Here is a 27092-nt window from a genome sequence, read left to right as displayed (position 1 = left end):
ATTATTACAAACTGTTGTTGGGTGTGTGAAGTGTGTATATGATATATATACCTATACATTATAATATATAGAAATATTATGTACTCAAATAAAAACAGAAAGGGAAGAGAGAACAGAATTCTATAAGAGCACCATATCTTTTCAGGCCAAACCTAGGATGATAAGACCTGAAGCATGTATGATGTGCATGGTGTAGCACTCATAGTTATCTTCTTAGTGCTATATATCCTTAAAGGAATTGCAGTGTTACAGAATATATTTATTTAATGTGAAAGACAGATGTAAAGAAGAAATAAGGGAACCAAAAGACCAGGACATAATGACAGATCTAAATGCAGCTATGTCATTAATGTGGTGGAAAGTGAGAAGGGATCAATCCATCTGTTTCAAAGGCTGGAATCAGAAACAATGTCCAACCGCACACTGTCGGCAGGACACACTTCACACCAACATGCATATGTGTTCAATAAAAGAATGGAGAAGGTATATTTTGCAAAAAAAATTTTAAGGAAAGTGGAGTTACTATACTAATATTGGTTAAAATGGACATGAAACTACAAAACACAGAAATAAAAAGGGATATTTTAAAATTATAAAATGGTTAATCTTTCACAAACATATAATAATAACATATATATATATATATATATGCACCTAACAAGCCCCAATTACATGAAATAAAAACTAATAAAACTGAGAAATAGAAAATTTCAAAATTACAGAAGGATACTTCAATATATCACTTTCACTATTGAATAAAAAAAACTCTGCAAAAGATGAATAAGGAATTAGAAGACCCGAATAACATAAAGCATCCACACCTAACAAAATCATCTGTAGATCTAGACTAGCAAAAATAACAATACATTTTTTTCTTACTCGTAGATGAAATATTCTCTAGGATAAACTCTAAAAGCAAGCCTTGATAATTTTAAACAGGAGAAATACTACAATGTGTTCCAAGATAAACCCTAAAAGCTTTTAACCCTAAAAAAAAGCATTCGCTAATTTAAATGGATTAAAATTGGTCAAATGTGCTCCCCAAACACAGTGTAATCAAATTGAAGCCCAGAAATTTGAAACTCTATGTATAGAAATTAAATAATGCACACCAAAACAAATCATAAACAGAGAAGAAGTCGTAAAGGAAATGAAATACTTTCAAATGAATGCAAATGATGACAAAGCATACCAAAACTTAGGGAATATAGCTAAATCTGGTTGTGCAAGGACACAGAGAGCTGGGTATACTATTGATACCCAACCACCTAAACTTACACCTTAAGACACTTGAGATAGAAAAGCAAACTAAACTCCAAATTGGCACGAGGATAGGAATAATAAAAATGGATCAGAAATTAACAAAATAAAGGAAAGAAAATTAACAAATAATAGAAAATTAGAAAAACAAATGCTGATTCTCTGAGGGTAACAATTTTTTAAAAATCTTTAGATACACTTTCTAAAAAGAATGAAAAATTTAAATTTATAAATCAGAAATGATAGAATCCTATTAACAGCTTTACAAAAATTAAAATATTCTAAAAGTATCTATATTTTAGATATAAAGATACGTAATATCTTTATACAAATTAAACAACTTAAAACAAATGAACAAAATATTAAAAAGACAAAAATGACTTATGAGGAAATATAAAATCTGAATGAACCTATAGCATGTACTGCGATGTGATTAGTAATAGATATATCTACTTACAGTGAAAAGTCAAGGCCTCAATAGTTTCACTGTTCAATTTTAGCAAACACTTAAAGATGAATTAATACTAGTACTTCAAAATACATTCTACTGTCATTTATAACTAAAAGAACAAGTAAAAAAAATTAATGCTCCACACTCGTCCAAACACTTCCCAACTCATCTTATGAGTTCACTATAAATTTGGTGCCAATAAAGTAAAAAGGCATCACATAGAAATCTACAGATTAATATTTCTTACAAACACAGATGTAAAATTCTTCAAGAAAACACTAGCAAGACAAATCCAGAAAAACATTAAAAGTTTTTTGTATGTATAATAAAAATTGCATATGATATATATATATATATACACATATAATATAATATATACACATACATATAAAGCATCAGATGTCATTTAATGATGGCAATGCATTCTGAGAAATGTGATGTGTGATTAGTGATTTTTTTGTTTTAGTTTGTTGATTAGTAGTTTTGTGTTGCAGAAACATCATAGCATGTACTCACACAAGCTGAGCTGGCGACAGCAGGTCTAGGCAGGGTCACGTGGGGCCACTGCTGTGAATAGGGTCTAGCACTGACCAGAACATCCTCATGAAGTTCAGATTGTACACTGCACCAATGGGATAAAGGACTAGAGCCGCACTGTCATCTCAACAACGCACAGAAAGCATTGGCCAAACCCAGCCACTCTTTATTATGAGAACACTCAGCCAAACAGGAGCAGGGGAGCCTCCCCAACCTGCTGAGGGGCGTGTAGGAAAGCTGCCCGTTGACCCAGCACCCAATGTTGGAAGACTGAGGTGCTCCCCCTCGGATGAGGAGCAAGACCAGGAGGGGCACTCCTGCTACTTCTATTCAAGAACACACAGGAGGTTTTAGCAGCCCACGAGGGAGGGAAATGGGGAGACAAAAAGGCATCCAGGTGGATAAAGAACCAAGACTATCTCCAACTGCTGATCCACCCCTGGATATGGAAATGCTGAGGAATCCAATTAAAAAACCTATTAGAGCCGAAAATCAAGTCAGGCCTTTCAGGTTACCAGATAAAGGACAAAAGCCAGTTTTATGACTATACACTCAGAATCTGAAATTATAATTAAGAAGAGAGCTTCATTTACAGTAGATTAAAAAAACAGAAAAAAAAAACCCCAGCAGTACTTTTACCTAAACTAAAGAAGTTTCAAATTATACTCTGAAAAGTACAAAATCTTATTTAATAAAGTTAAAGAAGGCCCGAATAAATGAAATAAAATTCACATTTTTGAGTCAAGAAGAATCGATATAGTTAAGAAGAAAATCCAGTCGAGCTGCAGCTTCAATGCAGTACCTACAGAAATGTCAGCTGGCTTCTTTGAAAATATTAGCCGGCTAATTAAGGAATCAATGTGGAGATGCAATTTCCCAGAAGACTCAGACCTTCTCCAATGAGGGAGCAAAATTGCCAGAAACACACTCCAAACCTTCCCGCCTAGCTACAGAGTCAAGACAGGGCTGCGCTGATTCAGTGTGGTCCTGGGTTCCAGGCAGGAAAATGAGGGTCTAAAAGTAAATCCTTACATTTAGGGTCAGTTGATATTTGATGAGACCACCAAGACCTCAGTGAACTCTTATCAACAAAGTGCTGCAACAACTAGCCATCACTCACACAGAGACAAAGCTAGAACCCAGCCCAACGCAGCGTGTGAAATTCACTCAAATCGGCTCAGACCTAAACATAAGGGCTGAGCCTTACAGCACTGTCACTGAGAAAACAAAAGCATTAGTGCTGTCACAATTGGGAAGACCATGGTTTTTGCTCTTTTTAGGGGGTTTCAGATAAGATAGAAAAATCGCAAGCCAAAAAACAAACAAACAAAAAAAACCAAAAACAAAAACAAACTGGACTTCATTGAAACTAAAAATATGCATCAAGGGACTCGGTTGGGAAAGTGCAGAGACGACAATCAGAATGGGATAGGATGAGTGAATCTTGCATCTGACACGATACTTCATCTAGAACATATTTAAAAACTCTTTCAGCTCAGGAATTCTGAAAAATCTTTTAAAATGAGTGAAGGATCTGAATAGATATTGTGCCAACAGGATAAATAAGTGGCCCAGAAGTGTTTGAGAAGATGGCCCGCACCATCGGCCGTCAGAGAAGTACAAAGCAGAGCCATAGGACATGCCATTTGGCGTCACTGTGATCTCTGTTGTCAAACACAGGGACCACAATAAGCATTGCAGAGGATCAAAGGAAGGGGAAGCCTCTTCCAGTGGTTCTGGGGAATGTACAACATTGCCATGTCTTTGGACTTTCTAAAAAGTGCTAAACATAAGGTTATCTTGTGACCCAGAAATTCCACTCCTAGGTATAGACCCAAGAAAACTGAAAACAAATCTCTACACAAAATCTAGCAAGTGATTCTAGTTTCAAATGTTCATGTCGACATTACCATCAACCAATGAATGAATAGACAGCATGCAGTATCTCCATACAGTGGGAAATGGTCCTACAATAAAGATAAGAACTGATACCTGGCACAACATGAATTAACCTTGAAAACACCATGCTAGGTGAGAGAAGCCAGTCACAAGGTATGGTGTGATTGCATTTATAAAATGCCCATACTTGACAAATTCAGAGAAACAGAAAATAAATATTATTGGTTGTCCAGGGTTGGTTGATGAGGAATAAGGGGATTGGCATTAGTGGTTATGGTTTACTTTAGGAGTGATAGAAATGTCCAGAATTGGAGGGTGGTGATGGTTTGCATCAGAAGACACTGACAACCACCATTTGTAATGGTGAATTTTATAGCTGGGGCTTTGCTCAGTGGCAGAGCACCTGCCTAGCATGTGTGAGGCACTGGGTTCGATCCTTAGCACCATCTAAAAATAAACAAAAAAAGGTATTCTATCCATCTACAACTACAAAAAAATAAAAATTAAAAAAACCCACAATGTGGAGTTATATTGGTCATGTATTCATATATAAGCATAGAAAAGTTAAGTCTGATTCATCCTACTATCTTTTCTATTCCCATCCCCTTCCCTTCTCTTTATTTCTTTGCCTAATTCAGTGAATTTATGTACTTCCTCTCTCTACCCTCTCTTGTTATGGGTTAGCATCCACATATTAGAGAGAACATTCAGCCTTTGGTATATTGGGACTGGCTTCTTTCACTTAGCATGAAATTCTCAGTTCCATTCATTTATCAGCAAATGCTTTAATCTCATTCTTTTTTATGGCTGATTAATATTCCATTGTGTATTTGTACCACAATTTCTTTATCCATTCATCTGTGGAAGGGCACCTAGGTTGGTTCCATAGCTCAGCTATTGTGAATTGAGCTGCTATAAACATTGATGTGGCTGCGTCACTGTAGTGTGCTGATTTTAAGTCCTTTGGGTCTAAGCTGAGGAGTAGGGTAGCTGGGTCAAACGGTGTTTCTATTCCAGGTTTTCTGAGGAGTCTCCACACTGCTTTCCATAGTGGCTGCACCACTTTGCAGTCCCACCAGCAATGTACAAGTGACATCATTTTCCCCACATCCCTGCCAACAGTTGCAGGACTGAGGTTCGGTTCCAGGCTGGCTGACCCCAATGTCATGTTCTCTTCATTACATGACCCAGCACCACTTTTCTTCTTCTTCATAAAAATCATTGAAAGATAAAACAAGAAGATGTTGCTTAAATACTTGGCTTTTAATCCCAGGCTGTGAATGAACTCGCTCCAACAGGTTAGGGAACAAAGTGCCGGGAAAGGTCAGCGGTGTGATGAGTGGTGTGGTGAGGGGCGGGCTGCTGTGTGCTTCTTGCTCTAAAAGTCAGAGGGGTGAGATAGGAAGATCTTTACTTAAACATTTGCAGGGAGATTTTGTTATTTGCAAAATACAATAAAGCACTTAAACATGAGCTTATAAAATAAGATAGGGATGATCAGGATTAAAAAAAAAATAATATAACATCTAGATTCTGACCTCAGGGAGCCAGCCACTGTAGGCAGGAGCCTCATGAGAGTAGGGAGGCCATATAGGCAGACAGACAGGCAGACAGACAGATGGGCCGACAGAGGGCATAGACCTCTCATTCAACCACTTGTCAGTTGCTTGCCCACTGAGTGGCCGTTGAGTTTTCTGGGGCTTGTTAGTCACTATGCATTCAAAGGCAAAGCAGGCGTCGTCCCTGTCCCCTGGGGGGCGCAGTCTGGAAAAGGGATCCTGAGGAGACACATACATGGACAGCCCAGTGAGAAGGGTGGAGATGGAATTTGGCCTGTGGGCGAGGCACAGGCCATGCAGCCAACGGGGAACTAGCTAGAGCTGCAGGTGAGGCGGGAGCAGACCTGGACCAGGTGCCGACAGGCCCTTGACGGGGCAGGAGAGTGGGCTGTGGCGGTGACCAGGGCCTCCAGGCTGAGTTGGTGGCTGATTCCTGAGAGTGGGGAACTTGGGTGGTGGACAGAGAGTGGGAGGGGCTTCCTCTGGTTTCCGTGAGGCTCTAGATGGGCCTGGCTCGCTGTGGTGCTTGATTAGTCTAAAGATGGTAAATCAGGGATGCAACATTGCTGGAGTTCTCTCTCTGCAGGGTCTTGTGAAATAATAGGGAGCAGCTTTAGTCAGGGCCCTTTGGTGACCAGAGTGGCAGAAAAAAAAAAAAAAAAAACCTGGAATTATATTCTGTGTACAGAAAAGAAATGCACAAAGAAAGTAAATGCATTGAAGACAAAAGACTTGCTTCAAGTTATCTTCGCATGTATACACGCAGGGTCTGTACCTAGCACACAATGCCCACCTCGGGCACAGGAGAAAGGAGACTTTCCATCTCCATTTCCAATTACTGTGCTAGAACACTTCAAAGTAAGTAAATCTAAAACCTGATACAGGCCGTGTGAGCTCCGGGAACACAGGAGATGTGTCTATTTAATAAAGAGGACCTCGGAGGCTGGGGCTGAGAAGAAAGGTGGCATCTAAAGGCGATTGTTCTGTGCCAGAGAGTTCCTGGGAGAAGCAGGGCCCCCAAAGTGCTCTCTCCAGGCAGCAGTATCAGCAACGCAGACGTGACTAAGGGCCCCTCAACACTGACCTCCCCCCCGCCCCCCATAGTCTCTTTCCTGTCTCTGTCCCTGAAACAAACACGTGGCTCAAGTGCTCCAACTTCAATACGCACTGGACTCCCTTGGCTGCAGCCGATTGGAATCCGTGTGTGGGCGAGGTCCCAGGCCATCTCCTCTTTGTCTCATCCTTTGTGGACCTGCGGGAGGACGCAGTGGTGTGCTCTTCCTGACCTTGCTCCTGGAAGTGGAATCCACTGGGGGCCAGGGGAGCCCATCACACCATGAACAAGCAGGAGGCAGCACAGCTCTGAGATCTTAACCAGATCAGCACGGCCGAGAAGGAAATCCAGAGCAAAAGTGGGAGATGGGTTTCAAAGCCCCCAGTAAACCAGCGTTTAGGTGATTACAATGTAATGCTACTCTTTAATCAGAGGAAGTGAACCTCAACAAAGAAATGAGGTCGATAGTTCCTGAGATGGAAGACAGAATTCTGGGAGCCCTAAGTGATTTCCCAATTGTTGTGTTTATTTATTGCAACTGACAATTAAAAAGTGTGTGTGTGTATCGGGTGCATCGTGGCATTTTGAAGTAAGTGTGATTTGTTAGACGCACTTCTCTGGCCTCCTAACCCCCTGGTTTCTGCCCTGTGTCACTCTACAGTGCCAGCCTCCCTTCCCAGTGCCCTCTTCACTGGACAGTATTCTCCTTGAGTCTCCGGGCCTCTCTTGGCCAGTTGATCTCAGGTTTTCCAATGGTGGTCCTTTAAACAACATTGCTTATGGAGGTTTGGCTTTTTTCCAATATTTTGTTGTTATTTTTATAAACTCACCCTGGAAATTATATTTATTTCCTTGTTTAAAAAATGCCATTTGAGTATTTCCATGCCTTATATTAACCATGAGTTCCAAATTTGTGTTTCCTAGTATTCAGCAGCTCCTAAATCTCATCTCAGTGCTTCAAACCTTGTCCAGATGCTCTTGACATCTCGGAATCCCACCATGGGCAGCCAGATCCCCGCCTGAGGTCTTTCCGTCTTTCCTGACCCCTGTTCTCCTCTCTCCCGGGCCATTGCCTCTGAGTCCTGCAGTCGCATCTCCACACATGTCCTGAGCCCCTTTCCTGTGATCAGCTCCCTGTGGCTTCCGGAGAGGAGCGCCGGTCTCTTCCCAGGGACGCTCCTGACAGCTGCCCACCCGTCTCCACCCACCATAGTTGTTTTTCTAAAACACACAATTCACATTACTTTCTCGTTTGTAGCCTCTGCTGAGTGTCCACAGTGTCCAGCACACTCCCTAAACCCTGAGATCTGCTCTCCGGACCCTGCTTGCCCTCCGCTGGCTTTCTCTCCCTGTGCTCGGATGGCCACAGCCGGCCCTGGCTGATCCCACCAGCCCTCCCTCCCGAGTCCTTCCCGTCTGGACACCATCACTCTCTTGTGTCTGGCTCAAGCCTTCTCATCCCACAGGGTTCTGGGACATATATTAATAACTCCGGCCCTGAGCTGATTGCCAGCTTCTTGCCGGCGACGTAAGTCCACGCTATGTCCTTAAAACCGACAAATTCCCTGTGGGTGTGTCCTGAGGGAAGACACTGCTGAGTGCCATCTCAGCTTTTAAAATGGGTAGAATATAGAACATGGACCTTAGGAAAATATGCAAGTTCCTTTAAAAATGTTGCTAGATGCACTTCTCTGACCTCCTAAACCCCGGTTTCTGCCCTGTGTCACTCCACAGTGTCAGCCTCCCTTCCAGTGCCCTCTTTACTGGACCGTATTCTCCCTGATTCACTAACTGGTGATAGCAATGCTGTCTCTCTGTATCCCACATCATTTCTATGATGGTTGTTTAAGGGGTTTCTTAAGACATCTACAACCTCCAGTGACTGGGGAGGCCAAGACAGGAGGACCACAAGTTCAAGGCCAGTATGGGCAACTTAGTGAGACCCTACTCTAAAACCAAAAACAAAATGGCTGGGGTGCAGCTCAGGGGTGGAGGACCCCGGGTTAAGTCCATAGCACTGACCCAGAAAGATCAGTGGGATAATATTGTCAAGAGGTAATGATTCTGTCCCATTCCCCTGTACCTAACTTTTCCCAAAGGACAGGAGGACACACAGGATACAATCCCTATGTCTACATTTCTAGAATGTGGAAGATGTTTGTGGTCCTAGACTAGAGTTTTGGCCTTGGGCTCCCCTCCTGTGCAACACCCCTCATGTGTCTTGCGTGTCCCCGAGTCCTCGGGAGGAAGTGACTTGGTCATGCACGTCTGCTTTTCTCCTGTCCCTCCCTCCCGTTCGTCGCTTGCCACTTCTTGAACTTTCTTCCTAATGTTCCTTGGAATCGTCTCCAGAATAATCGACTCACTTCCAATCATTTCTCAGACTCTGCTTTTGAGGAAAACCAAAGCACAGCACAGGGCACGGCACAGGGAGAATGACCGGTAACAGACGAGGGCAGCGGGTTGCACATTGGAAAGGAGCTCCTTTCCAGTGAAATGCTTGAGTACGTGGTCACAGTGCGCCTTGTTCCCTCGCTCAGAAACCTGGGCTGTTTACACATTTTCACTTGAGGAAAAGAAAATGAATCTGTTAGTCACAAGATTTGAGCCACCAGGTTTTCAGGCTTGTATCTCCCTGAGCCAGATCTGCGCCCCTTTAAGGGCAAGCTCATTGCCAGTCGGGTTCTCCTTTGAAGAGCCTACTGTGATGATTCCCTTAGTGCCTTTGTGCAGTTTCTTATGGTCAGCAAAAATGTAAAGGACCTGGATTCTAAAAGAATTACCCTAGAAATGACCACAGGATTCACTACCATAGAATTTTATGGCACACAGCTCTTATACGTCTTACGAAAGTCAGGCCCTGGCCACAGACTGGACTCTTTCCTTGTTGATCTCTTTGGGTTTAGCTGCAACTTCACTCAGCTCCATTTCCCTCTCTGCCATGGCCTTTGATGGCAGACAGACCTTTGAGCGTCAAGCAAGTGGCATTGTAAATAAGAAGATGCAAGAAAAATGTCATCCTATGTAAACCCCAGTCACGACACCGTGAACTTGGAACATGGAACTCTTAAAAAACCAGTCACTAAATAAAGAGTGCGATTTGGTTTTGTTGAGCAGAAGCACTTTCTGTTTGGTATTTATTGTATTCTTATCGTGTTTTCATGAGGTTATGTAATGTGTGGCATGTGTGAACTGGGAGAGAGCGAGCCTTCTCATATCGAAGTGTCTTTGCCTTTTTATCCATTCTCTCCCCCAGGCTTCCTACAGCTTTCTATTCTTGCCTTCTATTACTTGAACTCATTTAGGTCCAAGAAGATAAATAAGACACTCCTATAAAACTGAGAAATGACTCCAAATGTAAACTGGTGCAGCCGGCCCCAGGAAAGAGGTCACAGTTGCCATCTTGGAAATTAACACAGGAAAAACCATGTAAATATAAACTAGCTTGAAGTACGAGCTTTCTTATTGGACTTCTAAATAACCAATTGTCACCTTGTTTGCTAAGTTAGAGAATAGAATATTGCAAGAATAAACATCCCTGTACAGTTAAAATTGAGGAGGTATTGAAATATGCTGATTTGTTTAAATTTTACACATAGTCTAACTAAAAGAAATCTAATTCAAAGAACCATGTGGAAAAAATTAGTAAAGATTTTTAATCAGCATGCAATTAATATCTTTACAAAAGCAGACCGCTTGTGCTTTCTGACAATTTGCTCTGTGTTTCAGGGAGGTATAAATTTTGCACAACCACTTTCACAGATTCTAGGTGAAATGTGTTGCTCATGAGTTCAACTCTCTTTTGAAGACGCAATGATTGCAATATATGAGTTCTCTTGTCGTGGAGGGTCAGATCCTGCCATAGTAACAGAGGAGTGGAAGACTGAGTTCTCAAAGTGGCCTGCATAGTTAAATTCATGTTATTACCCAGCAGGGGAAGAGATCTGAAGCCATTTGTATTCCCTAATTTTGCCATTGTTCAGACCAAGCCGAGCTTACTTTACTTTTGTTCCAATCATTATATGATGTGCTAAGGGATCTGAATGGCTAGTTTTTTCCCCTTTTCACTAAAATTCTTTTCATTCCTTCTTCTCCTAAGAAAAATCTTCTTCAGAAAAATATATAAAGAGTAGCATCCTTTATTAATGAAGCAAATTCTTTGAGTTGTTGAAAAACCTGTAGTTGATTGATTACTGATTGAATGACTACAGTAATCATTTAAGATGGTTTACATGGGTGTCACGTATGGGTGTGCATGCACCCCGCTGTGGCCTAGGGGTCTCTGACCTCAATGTTTATGGTCATTTACTGGAGTATGTGCAAGTGCCTGTGTCTGTCTTAATTTCCCAGCTCTACCCAAAGGTTTTTGTACCTGGCTTTTCCAGCCTTCCTTTCCAATCACATGCTGCAGTAAACAGCCAAAGCTCCTGTGCAGGGGCCTGCTTTGAATCACAGGGACGAGAGGCCTGCTCCTGCTCGACTTGGGCAGCAGATGGCGCTAGACAAATGCCGAAGCTCCATCTCATGGCGCGGCTCCAGCGAGAGGCTCCACATCCAGCAGATCTAAATTGATCTGCACTTTAATTCGAGTTTAAAATAAAACCTATATTTAATAATTCATTCTGGAGAAACAATAGCTTTGATAGAAGAAAATAGGTCACTTGTCAATTCCAAAATATTCGATGACTGTCACATATTACAAGCCCGGATCCTGTTTTCAGAGTGAGTCAAGGAGCTGTGTGTTGTTGGTTGACTTGGGCCTAACATTTGCTCATTCACGATTCTTGCTCTTATTTCAGCATGAGTTTTTAAAGTTCTAGTGCACAGAGAGAGCAAGGAGAACCCAAGATCTGCAGGCAGAGGAAAGCCTCCTAAGACAAGGGAAGAAGGGCACCAGGGGGTGCTCTGAGTTCTAAATACCAAGGCAGATTTCCAAGACAGAGAGAGACGAGGGAGGGAAGAGCAAAGGGAAAGAGGAGAGGAGGAGGAGGGGGGGGAGGAGGGGGAGGAAAGTAAAGGGATGAAAGAGGAAACATGACCCTTGTGGAAAGAGGCTCAGTGGGTTCACCCAGTGAGTCTCATTATGCCTACATGTCAGTAGTGCACTGTGCATGTACTAGGTTCAGTCTGCTGGATATATTATAATATAGCATTATAGATTCACCAAATAAGGATGCATTTATATATCAAGGCATTGAGAATTCAGATATAATTCAAAAGTAAGTCAGGTGACTGTTAAAAGCTATTCTATATGTGAGATGAGCTAATTGGCAACTGGTCTCTCCCATCATCCCCATTTTTTCATTTCGTATTAATAAATCATAAATTACATAAGAAGCCAGATGATAGACAGTCCAAATTAAAATTCAGATCATATATTAAAAGTAGTAGAGTTCATTCTTTCGTCACAGTTGTGGCCCATTGGCCACAGGCTCTGTCAGTGCTGCAAATCACATGTGCTCATGGTCATTGACTATAACATAAGTACAAGGGTCTTTGGAAAGTGGTAAGGGTGTCCAACAGAACCTGGCTGGTATTCCTTAGAGTAAGACCCTGTGCAATGCCTACCTACACTAGAGCTCTGTGACAGAACAGTGATGGATGATGGATAGATGGATGGAGGGATGAGTAGATAGAATCGCAAAGCACACAGTGGTGGTTTCTGCAAACAAGATTGCACATTTGCTCCTTGACCTGCCTCATCATTCCTTTCTCTCCCGTCCTTTCTTCATTTCTTATTTCTTTCTAGTTGCCATTTCTGAAAGCCATTCTTAGCTGTTTTTGAAAGCAGTTCAAATAATTCTTTGTCTGAACACCTCCTGAAGTGGAGCCAATAGCAAGCCACTTGTGGGACACTCTGTGGGCCATCAGACCCCGCCCAAGGCAGCAGGCCTTCTCTGTCTCCTCTGCAGATGTAGCCAAGCCTAGAAGGAGAGAATTCGGGAAGAAGCTTGGCTCCATACTGAACATGTGTAGGCACTTCTCTCTTGTCATTAAACAACGCAGTTCAACAGCTAGTTAGAACAGAATTCGAGTGTTGTAACTAACCTAGAGGTGACTACAATATATAGGATCTAGGTTCATGTAAAAACACAAATATATTCTGCCACTTAATATAAGGGATTTGAGCTCCAAGCATTTTTTTTCCTCCAGGGATCCCTGGAACCAATTCCCTGAGAAATAGCAAGGTACAACCTATTTTATATAAAATAGGTGACTTGAATCTTTCTAGATTGTATGCTTCTTGAAATAAGGATTTCAAATACTGATCTGATTAGTTAACGACTGTATCATCAATAAGTACTGACTGATGGATGGATTTATTGATTATTTAGTACAAGTCCTTGCCTTGAAAGAAGGATTGCTGGTTATCCTTAGGAGGTGAAACCTGTCCCAGGTGCTGCTAAAGCAGTGCATAAAAGCAGAACCGTAGCCAGTTGAAAGGCCACTCTCAATGAGTAGAATTTCTCTCCAATTTTTTTTCAGAAGTAAAAACTATCTGGGTGAAATTCTAGAGTTTTATTTGATTTGTTGTTGAGTGTCCTGATAGTTCTGTTTTATGTCACTGTGGATGTAGCAGACAGATCCACTCATTCATACAATACTTACCACACACACGTACACACTTATACCATGCATACCCCACATCACACACACACCCTACACACACTTACCACACACACAGACACACACACACACACACACACACACACACACCAGTTTTTGAAATGGAACCAAAGTGTGAATTAAGGAAAAGAATTTTTTGATATTTTTAAAGAAATTTTGATCTAAGTGAATTTCAAATCTATATAAAATACCAGCACTCAACCATAAATATTGACTATTGATTACCATTTTTCTCTTCTTCTTATAATATTTAAGCAAGTCACAGCCAGCACCACCATTTCACAAATCCCTATCACATGTGAATGTCTTGACAGTGTGGCCACATCACAGTATGTGCTTATTCCCAAACATCGCTTTCCACACCTGGGGGGTGGATGATTCTCATCGACCATTCTCCAGTGAAGTCAGAAGTGAAATGAATAAAATACACTCCTCAAAAATTCAGATGTCACACAAAGAATTTACTAGCAGTACTCAAATATCATTTGATAACCAGTATGCATTCAAAATTTGACTAATTTCTTAAAGTTCAAAAGAATTTATCCCTGGGGTTGGATCACAGTAAAGGATCCCTGATTTACACGCGTGGTCCGTCTCAACTCATGGGTTCCTCCCACTCGGCTGTCTCCTTCCGGTCTCTATTCACTCTTGCTGTGATTTGTACTGAGAGGGTTACTTGGGAGGTATTTAAGGCAGTATTGCAAAAAGACAGAGTGGGGGGCGGGGGACACACACAGAGGGAGAACTCCGCGGCTCCAGCTGCCCTGCCCGTCCCTGGCTGTCGTGTGGCCTGTGAGAGGCACAGGCTGGCCATGGTACGTGTTGGCTCCCTCACTTGCGGGATCTTCATCGTGTTGCGGTGGAGACAGGACAGTGAGGATCTTTAGACCAGAGGCAACCCAACTGAGATCAGCTGCAAGTTCCGGCTGCCACGGTGCGCAGGCCTTGGGTCACCCGGGTCCTGTGCACACACATTGTTTTCTGTGGCCCAGCTGGAAATGCCACTGTGCTGAAACCCAGTGCGTTCCATGATTTTTTCAGGGTTTCCAACACCTACTGGATTAGAAATGCCTTTTAAATCAACACGAATATCTGGAAGCATGCGAAAATCTAGTTCCATGGACAAAAACCAAGAAAATTAAAAATTTCATGAAATAATGCTGGAGAATTACCAGGTTGTCACAATGCCTGTGAGCACAGTTCTGGACCTTGGAGTGGCTTTCCTGGGACCCAGTCCCATGGGAACTCTGGCACCTGCTGCCTGCCACAGCGCTGCAGCCTCTCAGGCGCATATTCTCACGTCCCCTCCTGTCTCTCAGCCCTAGCACCTGCTTCTCCTAGACTCTAGCGGGAGCAGAGGCCACCAGCTGGTCTGCAAGCTCCCAGCTGCCCAGCTCCCTGGGGTGAGCACAGCCTCCTGCGCCCTGGCCAGACCCTGCACCCACAGACCCTCTCAGCTCTTGGGACTTGGCTGAGGCTCCCCCCTTGCAGTACATGGTGTTGGGCTCCCTCTTTGCAGCCCTCAGAACCAGGGGATGCAAACAGGAAATGCCCGGCAGAGGGATCCGCTGAGACAGAGGAAGCCAATGGCTACGTTCCTCTCTCTTCCTCAGATGGAAGGTTCCGGCACTGCAGCTCTGCACAGCCCCTCTGAGCAGCCTCTCAGCTGAAGCCCTTCTAGGAAGCCCACCAGCTTTGGCCTGTCCACCTGCCTCGACACCCTTCTGTGCTCATTGCTCTCTGCCCTCATGTTGGACGTGCTGGAACTCACCTCCTGAGAGAAAGTGACCACTCACCCCAGGTCCTGTGCTCCAGGCAGGCTGGCTGGGCACACCTGCCAGAAGCAAGTGTGTGAGATGCTCTTGGCTGCATGCATGGGGCCACTGGGTAATCTGGAAAGGCCCAGCTGAATAATGATATGCACATCTACTTACTGGTTGCCTGTGGCAATGCATTCAATGGGCAAAGTTGCAGGAACATAAAATATTGAGAATATCCACGTGTATGAAAATGAATACATTTATTACGATGGTCAATAACATGATTCTCTAAGTAACTAAACACAGAGTTCGTTGGCCTCTGCTGTGGCACCGGGAATCTCCACAACCCAGTCAGGCTCCCCAGCGTGCACCTCCCTCACCACTAACCCTGTGTTTCCAAGTTTGCAGATCAACATCACAAAGTCAAGTGCAAGGTGATACAAAATGCAGCATCTACAGATAAATAAAAAATAAAGCCACGGTGGGACTATCACTTGCAATTTTCTTATTGCAAAAGTGAAGAAAGTTAAATCATTGATCGGCTTGGGTGGGAAACAGTGGGCTCAGACAATTATTGCTTATAAATAACTGTGCCTCACGGGAAGCTCCTTCTTCACATAGGCTACCTGCACATTATCATTATTGTCATTACGATACTTTTGTGTGTGGTGTGGGGGTTGAACCCAGGGCCTCCAGCATGCTAGGTGAACACTCTCCCCCTGAACTACCTTCTCAGCTCTGAGGTTTGCATTTTAGTACAACCTTTCAAATAATTGTTAGTCAACTCTGTAAAGAAAAAAGAAGTTAATCAAATGCTCTTCCATGACAGGACATAAACAGCAGGGCAATTCATTTTCTAGACATAAATTGATGAGTAGGGAGGGTCATCAATTTGCATAGCATTTAACCACCCCACATTCTCCAGCTTTCTTAGCCTGTCAGATGATTAGAAAGATGCACCAGAAACTTCCAGCTTTTGCAATAGCTAAATCGAGGGTGAACGTGCATTGCACAGGTCCAGTTGGATCATAGTATCATTTTGTTTTACTTTTTTAATCCCAACCTAAACATTATTTCCTGAGTGGTTTAAGAGAAGAATAGCAACCAAAGCTTTACGGAATGGATGATTAGCATGAAGCTCAGCCTCTGAAATGTCCCTTGTATTCAATCACATTGCACATTAAGGAGCAAGAGGACAGTAAATGCGTGCTCTGTATGGATGGTAAGGTCACGATAATAAGAGCACAGAGTCAGGATGTGGCCTCGTTGGACCTTTTCACCTATTAACTTATGTTTATAATAAATTAAGTAGAAAATAAGTTTGGAAGATTGAGTTTGGAAATTATTTTCCATCTTGAAAATTTCATCTTATTTCTATTGCCTTCTCAATCTGGTAAAGTAAAGAGAATACAGGAGCCTTCATTTGAGCTTTGTCTCAGTTTCTGACTCAGCTGCTTACAAGCTGTGTGTCATGAGGGAAATAGCAAGGCTTCTCTGAGCCTCTATTCACTTGGTGGTAAAAAGAATTAATAATACTCTCTTGTTGGGAATGTAAGTGCCTACCACGAAGTAAATGCTAAAATACATCTTTAAAAAAAGTGTGGGGGGGGGAGCAGACAAACTCCTTTCATCAGTATTACCTTAGAGAAACAATTAAGAAGATGAGATCTGTGGGAGGTTGCGCTTCAAAGACAGTGGTGGTTATTTTTTGGCTTGTCAGTGTGGGAACAAATCCCTGGAGAAGTCAGGAGATTCTGGGGTGTGTATAATATTTGCAGAAGGATGAAGGATCAAGGAAGTGAGGAAATTCAGTGTGAATCCTGAGGAAGGCTGTTAAATGGAGTTTCTGTAGAATGCTTTCCTTTGCAAGGGAGACGGTGGTCTTCCACCTTTAAAGGGAAGGCACAAGCCTCACTGATCAGTAGGGTGCAAGTGAAGTCGCTTTGAATTAGCAGTGAGTTGGGCTCCCATTAATGATGGCTCCCACGGGCATGGGACCATCAAGGTGTCCAAAGCGGGGCACCTTAACAAGACATAACACCGGCTTTTAAACCGAGCTCTTGCTGTTAGGTCACATCTCAAGGATTTCCTGTGTAAATAGACACCGACAGAAATAAATTTTTGAAATGAATTTTCAAATTATCTGCACAGGAAGATTAAAGCTCTTGGCAGTGATTTTTCACTGAACTCATGATTGAGTTCAGTTAAAATTAAGTGGAGAAAATGTGCCCTAAAAATGAAGAACAGTCGTTGAAGTTGGACCTTCCAGCGAGGTGGTGCTGGCTTGGTCTATTTTGGGGTATGGAGGAGCTCTTCTATTAGGCAGGTGTGCTGTGCCCAGACTTCTTGTTGGGGCAGCCCTGGTGGGGGGCCATCCCTTCCGCCCACTGCAAGACGCATGGAGTCTCCAGGGCTCCCTGCTCAGGGCTCCCTGAGGACCAGCTGCAGAGCCACCTGCACACGGGAGGGTGCGCCAGTGAGCAGCTGCCCTCCCACCACCGAAAACTAGGGGAAGGTAAATGCGTGTGGAATCCGCTGTCTGTCACTCCAAGTCACCTCCAGGAGCTTAAAGAAAGCGAAGTCACTGACTTCAGCTGCTAACTTCAATGACACAGATATAGAAAGTCTTAGTGAGATTTCCTCCTTATTCAAAATGGGGCCATATGCATTCCTTTTATAAGATGCATGACTGCAAGGATTTTAATTTGCTAAATGAGGGGCTGCTCACAATATGAGAATCATTTCAGTGCCATATGAAAATAAAATAAAAATTGGATGGGTTAAGTTAGATGGTAGGACATTCTGAATTTTAACGTTGCCTACAGTTTTATGGGCAAAACTTTATAACACGTGTACTCACAAATACATATGATTGTTAGGTAAAAGTGAAATGTGCTTTTTTGAATACCAATGTAGGAGAGTTGTATTCAGTGTCTGTGCATACATGGGTATGGTGTGTTTGGCACATGTGTGTATGTGCACACTTGTGTGTCTCCACAGATGGAACCTGATATTTTCAGGGTAGTAGGCCAACTCTGTGAAATGTTAAATGAAACATTAACATAAAACATTAAAATGCACGGAAATAAAACTTTATGATATATATAGGAATTATTTATTGAACTTTTCCTAAATCAGAAGGTAGTTTCCTTGGGTCATGCAGAGGCTTTGAGTTACACAATCAAATTATTAGAACTCTTTAATTTGCTTGTGGGTGTCCATCGAATAACACTTTTAAGTTAATAAAGTCAATAACTAAAATGACAACATAAAATAAAGACCATTATTAACTTTGGCAAAACATTATGATGATGACTTGGTTCATTTAAAAAAAAATCACATTTGCAAAATCCAAACGTAAATTAAATCATGTTTTAGATCTGGGCAATAACTTCCCACCATTGAAGTGGACAGTTCAAGGAAATACACAGACAGCACAGTTTTAAAAAGTGTGTTTTATAAACAGCTGCAAGATAAATGTGATTCAAGTTATTGTCTTTATTTATGTTCTAAAGATAGCTCATTAATATGGCATTAGTTCTTCTTAGTTACTGATTGCACTTGTGTACATATGTGTATACTCTGAAAACATGGTATGTATGTTCCTTTGGACACTCTGATAGCAATTTGTTATTCTGTCTGTCTTGTGTGTTATCTAGTATCACTTGAGATGAGTCTACAGAAGCGATCCAAAAAATCCAGGATGAAATCTTAAATGATGATTATAGGCTAAAGTCTATAAATACAGTATTATTTCATATGTAACATGGCAAAAGAGGATTAATGGTCCAAGAAACAAAAAATGCTATTAATATAAAGCATGATAAGATTACCAAATATAGTTAGGTATTGGATCAAATACAAGTCACTTCTGAAAAATTCCTCCACGTTTATTTTAGGAAACTTTCATGAAGAAAAGTGACATTTGACTTGCTCTTTGCTTTTATTCTAATTTCATTTTAGAAAGGCAGTTTTAAATCAAGAGTATAGGTACATAATTTCATTTCCTAAAGGACTTGCGTATTCTGTTCAAATTTACTCCAAAAAAAAGGAAATACACAAAATAGCTCAGTCATCAAAACCATAAACTACATTGCCTATTAACCAAACTAGATGTTCATTTTTGATGGAATGATGAGAAGGTTTTCATTATTGATTAATCCAATTTGAGAAATGCACCTATTTAGATCCAAACTCCAGACTCTGCAGGGGGCCTGGGGGAGGAGACAGGAAGGATGATGGTGTCTCTGCGAGGAGACGCGGGCCCTGAGAGAAGGCTCTAAGACTGCGAGGATGAGAGTGTGAGATAAAAATAGAAATGAGCCCTTCCACTGGAATATTCAGCTGAGATTTGAATGTGACTAGATTACGTGTAAGGTCTGGAATTCTTGTTCTAGAATCTGAACGCAGGAGTCTGTCAGCTCTCATGGGGGATGAAGATTCTCTTCACCTGTACTCACCTCGACGTTGGGTGAGTTCTAGTGATAGGAACGTAACAGTGCCTGCCACTTGTCAACAGCTTAGGTCATCCCATGTCTTCTTTAAGGTTTCTTAAACCTTTATTCTTCTCAGATGATCTTCAAAACACACTATTAGATATGTTTCCCCCCATTTTGTAAATTAAAAGGAAAACCTGAGGTGAAGAGCAATGACACTTCTCTAGTTTAGATCGCCTGTGGCCTACATAAACCCAGTGACTCATGACCTACATGAACCCAGTGACTAACACCTTCATATTTATGACCTCAGTCCCTGGGCATCCAAATGACTCCACCAGATGCCACCAGTGGACGACCAGTTCTTGCTTCCGGATCTAGAGCAAGCGTTGCACAGTTTCCCACTTCTATGGTCTGACGTGGTTGGTGGCTGTCACCTCTCCAGTTTCCATCTGACCTCTTGAGCTACAGGGTCCCCTGCGCTCTCCCAATCACTCCTCACCATCAGTTTTGATTTCTGAAGCCCTTGGGGTCAGACTTGGCTTTCCACCTGTAGCTACCCTAAGTCCCTTTCTGCTGTCACCTGATCACAGGACTTCAAGAACCTTCAGGTTGTCATCTACCACCTTCATATTTCCAGACCAGAAGTCCCTGAACAGTTTATCCATGGTCTTTCTCATGCTGGTAAAGGCAATTCCAGATTCTAATTCAAGAAACTTGGAGTTTTGTTGACTTCTGTTTTTCTCTTAAATTGATCTTCAAAGTTTTCACCTTCATTGTTTGTTTTAACATCAAAATGTGTCCATAATCTAGCTGCTTCTCGCTGACCCCACCAGTGGTTCAAGCTGCCATGATCTTCTCTGGTTACCAAGTGAAATTTTACTGATTTTCTTTCTTTCTTTAAAAATTTTTTATTTGTTTTAATTAGTTACACATGACAGTACAATGACCTTGACTTATCATACATTTGAATCAGATGGGATGTAATTTCTCATTTTTATGAGTGTCCAGGTTGCAGAATCACATTGGTCGTGCAGTCACGTATACACCCACAGCAATAATAATAATGATGCCTAATTCATTCTACTGTCCTTCCTTTCCCCCATCCCCTCCCCTCCCCTCCCATCACGTCTCTCTACCCAATCTAAGCTTTGACTTGCTCTTCCTTGGCCAGTCCTGATACCCACCCTAGTCTGTCAAGTACTTAAGACTGCAGTGATTCCTCCAAAGAACTAGTGCAAATTGGAGCGCCGCTGCTCTGTGCAAAGCCCGCCTATGGCCCATCTCATTCAGCGTCAGGTTGTGACAATGGCCACCGCGGTATTCCAAACAATGGGTTCCCAGCACCTCTCTGCCCTCCTGCTCAACCACCCTCCCCACGCATTATGTGTCACACCACCAAGGCCTCCTGGGCACACCTGAGACCCTCGATCCACTCCCAGCCCAGCTCCTGTGCCCTCCCGGGCCCCTTCATCCAGACATCCATGGGACTCCTGCCTCCCTCCCTTCAGCTCTCCCACCAGAGCCACCTGAACTGAAAGGGCGGCCTGAGCTTCCTCTGTCCCCATGACAGCTCTCCTGCTGTGTCTTCTCAGTCCTCCTTACTTTTAATACATAACGTGTGATATTCTTGATATTTATTTGTGTGCCGATTTTTTCTCTGTGAATTCTGAAGTATACTATGAGCAAAGTTCCTCTCTCCCCGCTTCTCTTCTCTTTTCACCCAGGCCCATTCATTATTCCTGACCCACATTATAAATGCAGTAAATAGTGCTTCCATAAATTTTGAGGAAAGATTCTTTAGACCTCTGTGTTTTAAATGTTTTATTTGCAGCTGGTACCCTCTGAGTTTCTTCATCTTATGTAATACTGAACACAAGTTAACCAGTTGCTTGGAAGTGTTGTGTGGTTATGTGGTGGAAAATCCAGTGTCGTTTGGGGTGGATATATAATTAGACAATTTTTGACTCATCATGACCTCTGTCAGAGAATTTCAGCTGCAGGTTCTGAAGATGGCTCTCCTTTCCTCCCGAACACCCGCCCGCGCCGTGTATTCTATTCTCCTGCAGGCTCCAAGACCTATGCTCATCAAAAGCACACACCTAGAGGATTTTCAAATTCCATATGTGTAACTCCAAGAACTCTGACTCTCTTCTTCGCATGTTTGCAGTGCCCTGAGTGAGTGAAGCTGCTGTCAGGCCTCACATTTTGCCTGCATGTATAAGTAATCTCACCACTATGCACACACCATACATGGGTGGCTCTGCCTTTCTTGATGTACAGTTGCGATGAAGTATTACTTTCTATATTCATAGTGAAATGGATTGGACAGGGCTCTGGGACAAATGTCAGAACCCAGCATTAACTTCCATTCATATATTTGTTCAACAAATATTCATTAAGTGGATGCTAAGGGCAAGGACACTTTCTCAGCCTTGCAAATAAGATAAGATTCTGCCATCAAGGAGCTTTCAGAACAAAAGAAAGCAGGTGTTAGTGCCCAGAGTGAGTGTCAGATAGCAGCAGGTATTTGATCTGGTGAACACAGGCTCACATTCCCGAGCCTGTCAGCGCCAGAGCTGGCGTCTCTAGGATCAGCACATTCACGTGCTGAGCAGAGGCAGGTTCTCCAGCAGAAGTGGGTGCAGAAGGTTTCAGAGAGGGGAGGTCATGCTAGGACGAGGACACTGCAGATGACGCTAGGGAGGGAAGGCTGCAGAAAGGGCATCACGGGTCACATGTGCCGGGGCAGCGAGGGGCATTCCAAACATCTTAGTAGATGAGCGACACAACCGTATTCACCATGGAAGCAACAATCCTTTCAGAAATAGATTGAGAGAATAAAAGTTCTACAGTGTGCCTGATAGGCGACAATAGCTCTACCGCGTATAAAAAACGAAGGGGGTCTGATCTCAGGAAGCAGATGGATTTGGGACAAGCCACAGAAGCAGACAGGTCAGATCTTAGCAAGAGACTAAATACCAGGGAGGGAGGGAAACTGGAGGGGAATAAACAGATGACAGGTCCTGTGGGGCTGAAGGGGGCAGAGGAAACTAGGGGTGGTGCCTAATGGCACCAGGGCTCTTTATGGGATAGGGAAAGAGTTCTGAGTTTGGATTACGGTGATGGTGGCTGGGGTGGAAAACACTGAACTGTACTCATTAGAGAGGAATTCCAACGTCTGTTAATCTCAGTAAAGCCACTCTCCCTCAGGAAGTCCCAAGACTCTTAGACTCTGTGTGACTGCTGAGCACATTTGCTGGAGACCTCAACTCGAGCAGGCGTGGAAGAGAGGTGGCTCTGAGTGCCCAGGGCTCCAATTCCCGCTCAAGGGCCAAGCCCTGGCTCAACCCCAGGGTGAAGCTTCTGAGTGCTGCCCTCTTCCAAGCCTGTTTGCATGCAAACAAAAGGCCTCCAACTACATAAAATTAATGAAATTCTTACACGAATGATGAATTCTAGTTACTTAACTATTAAGTTTTTGCATTTTCCAAGTTGACCTATGTCAGTTAGGGAAACACAAAGTTAAATAAAACTGTTTATACTATTGCATAAGCAATACCCTTGCATTTATTAGTATTCTGAACTTCCAAAGGCTGGTTTGAATTCTGGTATAAGTCAGAAAACTCGTCTGTTGGTGGATATGTCTGGGGAATCGATTAGGCTACTACACGGATGGATAGGAACAGTCATAGTTACCGTTGTGGTTAGTGCTTCAGAGTCAAGCTTGATAATGAATGAAGCCTGTTTCTTTGGTGCTAAGCCTCCTGCTGAGGCTGTTTGGAAGGGAGGCTTGTGACGTGCAGATTCGGGAAGAGCCACCCACATCCCTGTGATCTGCCTGCTCCCTTGGCCGGTTACTGACTCGCGAGGCAGACTGGGAAGGCAGGGTGACCCTGGAGCAGCAGAGTGCTGACTGAGGCAGCTGGGAGCAGAAGGATGGCATTGTGCTGAGCAGATGAGAATCGGAAATAAAAGGAGTGGGTGAGAGCAGTAGCATCCATATTCAGATCTGTTAATTTCCTTAGGGAAGGGCGGGAGTCCATTCCCACAGATGCTCTCGGCAATAAAAGATCCTACCAAAGGCCTGGGCAGTGTCACTGGGGATGTTCAGGTAAACATAAAGCACCGGTCCAGAAATGCTAGTTCTGGTAGGTTGCCACGTTGGGCACTGCTTGAAGTTTCCAGGTGGCTGCAGTCCCCGATGTCCCCCACCCCCAGTGCTATATATAGTAGACACCATGCTTATTTGGTTGGAAAAATATAATTTGTAAACCCAAACCTCGTCCTATGTTAGATAAGCACTATGTGGACTGGTTTTTCTTCTCTGGTGGTTATAAAGCTGAAGCATTTCACAGGACACAGCAGGCCTCACCCTGGATCACCCTTCTCAAATGCAACGTGGTTGCCTCCCTCTGCTGGTCCCGAGATGCGCAGGTGTTTCCAGAGAGCAGCTTCCTCCACCTCAGCTTTGAACTTCCTCGTTGTGCACCCAGAAAATGGCTGGCTGGACATGGGAGTTGTGCTAGGGCTCTCCATCACATCACAGTCAGGGCCAAGGGCCCCCTTCCCATCTCCAGAGCTTCCCTGCTCCTGTTTTGGTCTTTCACAGATACTTACAGGAGACGTTTAATATGCAAGCTCAAGGTACTTCAGTAGGTGCTGCAAAAACTGGAAACGATACTCTGGAGGAGTAGATCAAACATGCACCTGCGGTAGCCCGTGTGGTGGCCTTAAGGCTCAGGCAGAGGCACCTGGGTTCCCAGGAAGGGGGCCTCCTGGTTGGGACACAGGCATGTAATGTGCAGATGGGCAGCGACTTTAGCTGGGCCTTTAACCATCATGACTTCTGGATGTGGAGGAGTCCATAGAGACATTTTGCCTCTTCCCTTTGTATTCAGAGTTTCTTTCTAATTTTGTTCTAATCTCTCAACATTCACCGTCAGGGAGGATCATGTGAACACAGGAGAGCTAGGCTTCTTGAGGTGCTGCGCTCCACAGGGTGGAGATTGTAACGAGCTATTAACTTCTAAGCCTCAGAGGTGGCTCCTGCGGGTAGAAGCACCAGGCCATAAGTAGGATTTTCTTCTGGGGTGACCTTCTCCAATGCCGTGGTGAGGTGTATCCCCCAGATCCAGGCGGGTCTGCAAGCTCCACATGTTCGTTATCTTCTTTGCCCCTCTGCCTCTCCCTCTTATGAATCACTAATGCCAAGTTCAACAGAGGCAGAAGGGCACATGCGCGTCTCGTGTCCCAACTTGAGAGCATTGATAGTGAAATCCTGACGCAGGACGTGAGGACCTAGGAGGCACTCAGCGGCTTCTGAATACAGAAGAAAGCTGCTCTTGCCAGTGTTCACATCTTCTCCCTCATTGGTTTCCTGTAAAATTTTCTAACTTAAGTGCCTAATCCTGAGGATCCGCTCTAGTTCTGCATTTCTAATATTCTAGGGGTAAGACTTTAAGCATCACAAAAAGTGTGGAGTTAGGAGGTACACAACTTTTCTGCTTTGAAGATGTTTCTTAGCAATCTCTAAGCCTAGTTATTGTTTTTGCACACAGCCGTTGTTAACCTGTGGCTTCAGTGCTACCTCCAGGAATAAGGCGTGACGGATGGGCAGAAGCACAGGCTGGTTCCAGGTATCTACAGAGTGTTCAAGAAGTCTTTGGTCCTGTCCTCTCCCGCTCATCAGACCTCGGCAGATGCTGCTGACCACCTGAGCGAGGACAGCGCTGGGGGTGCCTTTGTAGGCAGGTGTCCCCCTCCCCTTCAGCAAAGACCTGCAAGCTCTGTGCTAAAAACGGCTTCTGCGCTGCTGCCTGCGGTGCGAACTTTAGGTGGACTCGATGCCCCTTTTCAGGAAGCCTTTCCTCAAATTATCCATTGCATCTGGAAAGATGTGAAAGGTTAACAAAAAGTAGTTCAGATGATAAAAATCATTGAAATTGGGCTGTATTTCAAATTTTAGCAATTGCAAAAGCAAAATGGAACAATGAAAAAAAAATGTGTCAAATTCAAGACAAAGTCAAATATGAAAGTCTGTCACAGGATGCTGGCAAATAGTGTTCCATGGAGTCCCTCTATTGGAAGGTTCACACTGACACTAAGTCTCCTTTCACTCTCTTCCTTCCCTCAGTTCCAGTCACCTCTTTACTGCTAGATGGCTTTCCTAGGTCATCAGTACTGCCAGTTCTGCGAAGGCCCGGCTGGTGGCTTCAGAGTGTTATGACTCTAATACAGGGTGAGCCACCTGGAGACAGGTCAGGTGCTGATGGAAATCCCCTCTTTTGCTCAGGCTTTTCTACGAGGTTTCCCTAGCTACTGAAGGGAGAGCAAAGACATTCAGAACATTAATATCCATTGCGTCATCAATACCTTTTAATTAACATCTCCCAAGAGTATGCAGGCATAGGAAGCAAAACGAGGTTCACGTTAAGCTCATAGTTTAGGGTTATCTAGCTTTCATCCTGAAGTTGAGGCTCTGAAGCATTAGAGGACTAGCATCTTACACCCCTCAGTTGTGTTTTCCCGTAGCATTCACAGATTTACCGTTGGACTGTCTCATCCACGTGGCCACTGCCTGTTGTACTTAAGAGGATCTAATGACCTGTCCACCCCGTCCCACTTGTCCCCCCTCATTCTTTCTTGATGGCACTGACATGGACTAGAGTCTTGTTGCATGTTTAGAAGAGAAAAGGCAGAAAAATTGTAGTTTCTGCCATCAGGACCCCTGTGGTTCCCCGACCTGCGTCTTTGGAACAGAATGGTCCCAGAGCAGAAAGGCCTGTGGTGATGTTCTCAGTATTTTAAAGAAACTCAAGAAAGATGTTACACTGGTCAGTAACCAAAGGCTGCATCAGCAAATGAAAATATGACATTTGTTTTTCACTAGATTCATAATTGATGCCACTTACACTATCTGTTTTTGCAAAAAAGAAGATTGTCCCTATCTGTGTTCAGTTATAACGGCGACGATGCTCACTAGTTGAAATGCTGTTGTGCGTGAGCGTAAGTTCTTCACAACAGCATTCTTCTAATGGTGGGAATAATTGATAGAAAATGTCAGTGGTGACAAGGTAGAGCCCAGGAGCTCACTGCAAACTTCCAGTTCAGAGGTCTTGCTTCTCATCAGCCCAGCCAATGGATTCCATATCGGGACATTTGTCTACACCCTAATGGTTTTGCGGTGATCGTGACTGGTAAATGTTAGGTGCTCCATAAAGTGTGTTGTGTCACTTGTAGCTCAATGCTTACTCACCACGCCAGCCTACCAGGTGCAGCAGTCCTGTGTGTGAAGACTCTGGCCTGACCGCAGCTTATTAGCTAGTGCTGAGAGACCACAGAGTCCACACAGCATACACCAGAACGGGAGTCTCAGCCGCCATCAGAGTGACCACAGAGATATGGGATGCGTCACTCAGGAGGTGCAGCTTCTTCAATAATGTAATTCTGTGTTTTGACTTATATGACATTACATTTGGGATATTTCTTCATATATTCTTTCTCTGG

Source organism: Callospermophilus lateralis, chromosome 4 (genome assembly GCF_048772815.1).
Source record: "Callospermophilus lateralis isolate mCalLat2 chromosome 4, mCalLat2.hap1, whole genome shotgun sequence".
In the NCBI taxonomy this organism is placed as follows: Eukaryota; Metazoa; Chordata; class Mammalia; order Rodentia; family Sciuridae; genus Callospermophilus; species Callospermophilus lateralis.
Note: the sequence above shows the minus strand (reverse complement) of the source record.